The following is a 6,000-nucleotide window of genomic DNA, read 5'->3' as shown; positions in this document are numbered from 1 at the left end:
CGCCTGGTACGGTTCTCGTTTTCGGCCTCTCCTGCTATTCACCGGCCTCGTTTCACGAGAGAGAGAGAGAGGGAGAGAGAGAGAGAGAGTGCAATGAGACTGGAGAATCATGCCCCCTGTCTTTTTCCTGACTGACTATGCCCCCTACTCTTTTTGTGGTGAAATACCTAATTCTCGAATGTAGACATTGCAATGTTAGATCTGAGAGCAACACCTTTAACTGCAATTATTCCATCACTGGCGGACCTCTTGTTTGGCAGACCAGCACATACCAATTCACTTACTCATACCCATTCTACTCTCTTAGAAACTAGAGAGAAAATGAAAGAGAAGGTGACTAATGTGCACAATATAAGAGTTAGTACAGAATTTCTGAGTTTACAGTTGGGATAACATGTTTTCATTCAGGATCCCACAGAAAGTACGTGACAACCAGCTGAAGTGATAAGGATATTTTCGGAACCAAGATCCTATGAAGTCAGTACACATAAATGCACAATGGTGAAGGGTAACTGAGGACAGATTATATCCATTCCAGCTCCTCAATCACCATATTACATCCACGACAAGAACACAAATGAAACCAGGAAAAATAACGAAGATTGACAATCTCACAGATCACTGTGAACAATGAAAGACAACTCGAGACAAGGTTACCATTATGAGATCTGGGAATACCAGAAGATTCGTTTTACACCTTAGAGGCTTATAGATTCATCAGTTCTGTACACTCATGTAATGGTAACTAAACAAGAACATGTACTGCAAATAGTTATCCTTGGGAATGGGGAACGTGGATTGAGAAAGAAACAAGGTGCTGTAATATCTGATTGCAGCATGACATCACTAGGAAGGAAGTATGCTACGTGATCCAGTTTTAGTTTTGCTTTAGCTTTCAGCTGGGCATACAGCACAGACAGCTCTGCTGATGATGTTTTCAGGCTTTATTCCTCAGCATAAATGAGGTCGAGACTCAGTAAATTAACCCACAACGTCTCTTTCCAATCTCTTCTGACTGATTGGTGCCTTTATACCATTATAAAAACAAGACACTTGCAGGTGGTGGTGTTCCCGTGCATCTGATGCCCTTGTCCTAAGTGGTAGAGGTTGTGGTGTTTGGACAACAAAGGTAGTTTTAAGGAATTTATATTTGCATTGTAAACATGAGAAATAAGGTATAGTTTTAAGTCGGTTTACGAAGGGTAAAATTCCCGGAGAATCGCTCGAGGAATTCTACGGCGCGCTGCTAATTTTGGGACGAGGTTGCAGCTGCCCGCCGGTGAACGCGATCGAACACACGGACCTGCTAATTCGTGATGCATTCGTGGCAGGTATGAACTCTCCCCAAATCCGTCAAAGACTTTTAGAAAGAGAGTCGCTAGGACTCTCAGAGGCACGGGCCCTTGCAGCCTCCCTTGATGTGGCCTCCCAAAACGCCCGCGCCTACGGCCCCGACTGTGCGGCAGCCCCATGGGCTCCGTGGACCCCCGTCGCGACCAACTCCCCGGCACCCCCCCCCCCCCCCGCAAGCTTGCGCGGTTAAAGCGCCAGACCATCCCGGGGGGGCCCGCTGCTATTTTTGCGGACAAGTGAAACACCCCCGGCAGCGCTGCCTGGCCCGTGCAGCTACTTGTAAAAGCTGCGGCAAAAAGGGCCATTTCGCGGCAGTGTGCCGGTCCCGGGGGGTCGCCGCAATCCCCGGAGAAGGACGAGGACACCAGATCCCGAACACCCCCCAACCCCCCCCCCCCCCAGCGCCCCGTGTGCGACCCGCGGGCGCCGCCATTTTGGGTCCCGGGCACCACGAGGGGAGGATGGGCGCCGCCATCTTGTGACCCCCCCCCCAGCCACGTGCGATTCATGGGGGTGGCCATTTTGTCCACCCCCGACCACGTGCGATTCATGGACGCCACCATGTTGGTTGACAACAAAGGACCCCAGCATCGACGGCTCCACGGGGTCCGAAGAAGACGCCGCGACACTACTACCACGACTGGCTTCGGTGACACTGGTTCAGTCGTGGCCCCGGACGCTCCAGACGACGACAACAACGGTGCTGGTCAACGGATACGAGACGCCGTGCCTGATCGACTCCGGGAGCACTGAAAGTTTTATTCACCCAGACACGGTAAGACGCTGTTTTCTGACCATCCATCCAAGCACGCAAAAGATTTCCCTAGCTGCAGGATCCCACTCAGTGGAGATCAAAGGGTTCTGCATCGCAAACCTAACGGTGCAAGGGAGGGAGTTTAAGAACTGCAGGCTCTACGTCCTGCCCCAACTCTGCGCGCCCACATTACTGGGATTAGACTTCCAATGTAACCTTCAGAGCCTAACATTCCAATTCGGCGGCCCAATACCCCCACTCACTATCTGCGGCCTCGCAACTCTCAAGGTTGAACCGCCGTCCTTGTTTGCAAACCTCACCCCGGATTGCAAACTCGTCGTTACTAGGAGCAGACGGTACAGCACCCAGGAATGGACATTTATTCGGTCTGAAGTCCAGCGGTTGCTGAAGGAAGACATAATCCAGGCCAGCAATAGTCCCTGGAGAGCCCAGGTGGTAGTCGTAAAGACCGGGGAGAAGCAAAGGATGGTCATAGACTATAGTCAGACCATCAACAGGTACACGCAGCTAGATGCGTACCCTCTCCCCCGCATATCCGACATGGTCAATCGGATTGCTCAGTATTAGGTCTTTTCCACCGTGGACCTCAAGTCCGCCTACCACCAGCTCCCCATCCGCCCAGGTGACCGCAAGTACACCGCCTTCGAGGCAGACGGGCGGCTATACCACTTCCTAAGGGTCCCATTTGGCGTCACGAACGGGGTCTCGGTATTCCAACGGGAGATGGACCGAATGGTTGACCAGCACGGGTTGCAGGCCACGTTCCTGTATCTCGACAACGTAACCATCTGCGGCCACGATCAGCAGGACCATGACGCCAACCTCCAAAAGTTCCTCCAGACCGCTAATGCCCTGAACCTCACATACAACGAGGAAAAATGCGTTTTTAGCACAAACCGTTTGGCCATCCTGGGATATGTAGTGCGCAATGGAGTAATAGGCCCCGACCCCGAACGCATGCGCCCCCTTATGGAATTTCCCCTCCTCCACTGCTCCAAAGCCCTGAAACGTTGCCTGGGCTTCTTTTCATATTACGCCCAGTGGGTCCCCCAGTACGCAGACAAGGCCCGCCCGCTAATACAGACCACTACCTTCCCCCTGTCACCAGGCCTTCAGCCGCATCAAAGCGGATATCGCAAAGGCAACGATGCGCGCCATCGACGAGTCCCTCCCCTTCCAGGTCGAGAGCGACGCATCCGATGTAGCTCTGGCGGCCACCCTTAACCAAGTGGGCAGACCCGTGGCCTTTTTCTCCCGGACCCTCCACGCCTCAGAAATCCGCCACTCCTCAGTGGAAAAGGAAGCCCAAGCAATAGTGGAAGCTGTGCGACATTGGAGGCATTACCTGGCCGGCAGGAGATTCACTCTCCTTTATGTTCCTATAGCCTTTATGTTCGATAATGCACAGCGGGGCAAAATTAAGAATGACAAGATCTTAAGGCGGAGGATCGAACTCTCCACATACAATTATGAGATCTTGTATCGTCCCGAAAAGCTGAACGAGCCCTATCCTGCAGCACATGTGCCAATGCACAAATAGACCGCCTCCAAGCCCTCCACGAGGACCTCTGCCACCCGGGGGTCACTCGATTCTACCATTTCGTAAAGTCCCGCAACCTCCCCGACTCTGTGGAGGAGGTCCGTACAGTCACCAGGAACTGCCACACCTGCGCAGAGTGCAAACCGCACTTTTTCAGGCCGGATAGAGCGCACCTGATCAAGGCTCCCGCCCCTTTGGACGCCTCAGTTTGGATTTCAAAGGGCCCCTCCCCTCCACCGACCGCAACGCGTACTTCCTGAACGTGGTGGACGAGTACTCCCGTTTCCCCTTCGCCATCCCCTGCCCCAACATGACAGCGGCCACAGTCATTAAAGCCCTTGGCACCATATTCACACTGTTCGGTTTCCCCGCGTATATCCATAGCGACAGGGGGCCCTCCTTCATGAGTGACGAGCTGCGCCAGTTCCTGCTCAGCAAGGGCATAGCCTCGAGCAGGACGACCAGCTACAACCCCCGGGGGAACGGGCAAGTAGAGAGGGAGAACAGCACGGTCTGGAAGACCGCCCTACTGGCCCTACGGTCCAGGGATCTCCCAGTTTCCCGGTGGCAGGAGGTCCTCCCAGACGCTCTCCACTCCATCCGGTCGCTGCTGTGTACCACCACTAACCAAATGCCTCATGAGCGCCTCCTTGTCTTCCCCAGGAAGTCCTCCTCCGGAACTTCACTGCCGACCTGGCTGGCGGCCCCAGGACCCATCTTGCTCCGGAAACATGTGCGGGCGCACAAATCGGACCCGTTGGTCGAGAGGGTCCACCTTCTCCACGCGAACCCGCAGTCCGGTGGCGTACTCCGACGGCCGACAGGACACGGTCTCCCTGCGGGACCTGGCGCCCGCCGGCAACACACACACTCCCCCGACACCGATCACCTCCTCCCTGCCACCGGCGCACCCCGCGACCGCCCCCTTCCCGGGGGGATTGGTCCTCCTCCCGTGCCCGCCCAGGAGTAAAACAGGAACAAACAGCGAAACGCTCCCGGAGACGACAACGCTCGAGCAAGCACCTGCACCACCACCGGGGCTGAGGCAATCGACGAGAAAGACCAGACCGCCAGCTCGACTCGTGGAATCCGCATGACACCAAGAAAAGCAAGAATGTTGTTGCAACAAAATTTTTTTTGCTCGTATTGTAAATAGTTCTCACAAACTTGTACATAGCCCAGTGTAGGGCTAAAGCTGTATTAACACAGTCCGAAATCTGTTCCAGGGCCAGCGTTGTAAACCCTTACCACCATGCGAACCACCACCCCGCCGGGTTCTTTTTTAACAAGGGGTGAATGTGGTGGTATGTATTAGGGGTAATGTGGTACCTGTGAAGCCGAGAGGCTATTGGCTGACAGGTCCCGGGTCCTGGTTGGATCTGCCGACTTCTGGCTCCGCGCTTCTCCCCACAGCCTCATTCTGTTGCTGAACTGCTGGGGACAACTCTCGCTTAATAAAGCCTAGATCGACTTCATCGCTTCTCGTCTCGCGTAAGTCATTGTGTGCTACAAGGTGGAAGCAGCGGAGCGTGCCCAAAGGAACACGAGGCAACCGCTGAGGATGGAGAACCGTGCACCCAACAGGCCGAGGAGGAGCAGGAGGTGCAAAGGAGGCACCGCATGAGGCCTCGCATGAACGGGTTGCGCCTGTCATTTGAGGACCTGCTGGATCAGGCATGGCGTTGAAGACTCCGGCTGAGCAGGGAGACAGTGTGATATATCTACCTGATGATGGCACACCGGCTGGGGGACTGGCTCCTGGGTGACAGGGGATATCCACTGTAGTGGTGGATGATGATACCTATCCAGAGGCTATCGACCGATGCGGAGACCCGCTACAACGACACCCATACAGCGACCAGGAGCGTCATCGAGTAGTGCTGCGGCATCCTGAAGATGCTGTTCAGGTGCCTGGACTGCGCTGGAGGGGCCCTCCAGTATGGTGCTGGGAGGGCTGCCCGCATCGTGGCGACCTGCTGTATCCTGCACAACATTGCGCAGCAGAGGGGCAACACTCTGGAGGAGGAGGAGAAACGCCAGCCCTTGTCTGACGAAGAGCATGCGGGGGAGGGCAAGGGTGGGCAAGGACATGGGGTCCGAGCAGGCAAGGAAGGCTGCACAATGTGTGCACCAAGGCCAACATGCACGGGACGCTCTCATTGCCTCCAGGTTCACTGACAATGGGGGGGACTGGTCACGGGCTCCGCAACGCCCCCCCCGTCCCACCTGCAACTCCCTCCGGGATATAAAACCGCCGCACTGTGGGGTGCGGATCCTGGATTGGCAGTGACAGCGGGTCTGCTCCGTCGGATGGAGGATGATGACAACCGCT

This window comes from Scyliorhinus torazame, chromosome 8 (assembly GCF_047496885.1).
Source record: "Scyliorhinus torazame isolate Kashiwa2021f chromosome 8, sScyTor2.1, whole genome shotgun sequence".
Lineage (NCBI taxonomy): Eukaryota > Metazoa > Chordata > Chondrichthyes > Carcharhiniformes > Scyliorhinidae > Scyliorhinus > Scyliorhinus torazame.
Note: the sequence above shows the minus strand (reverse complement) of the source record.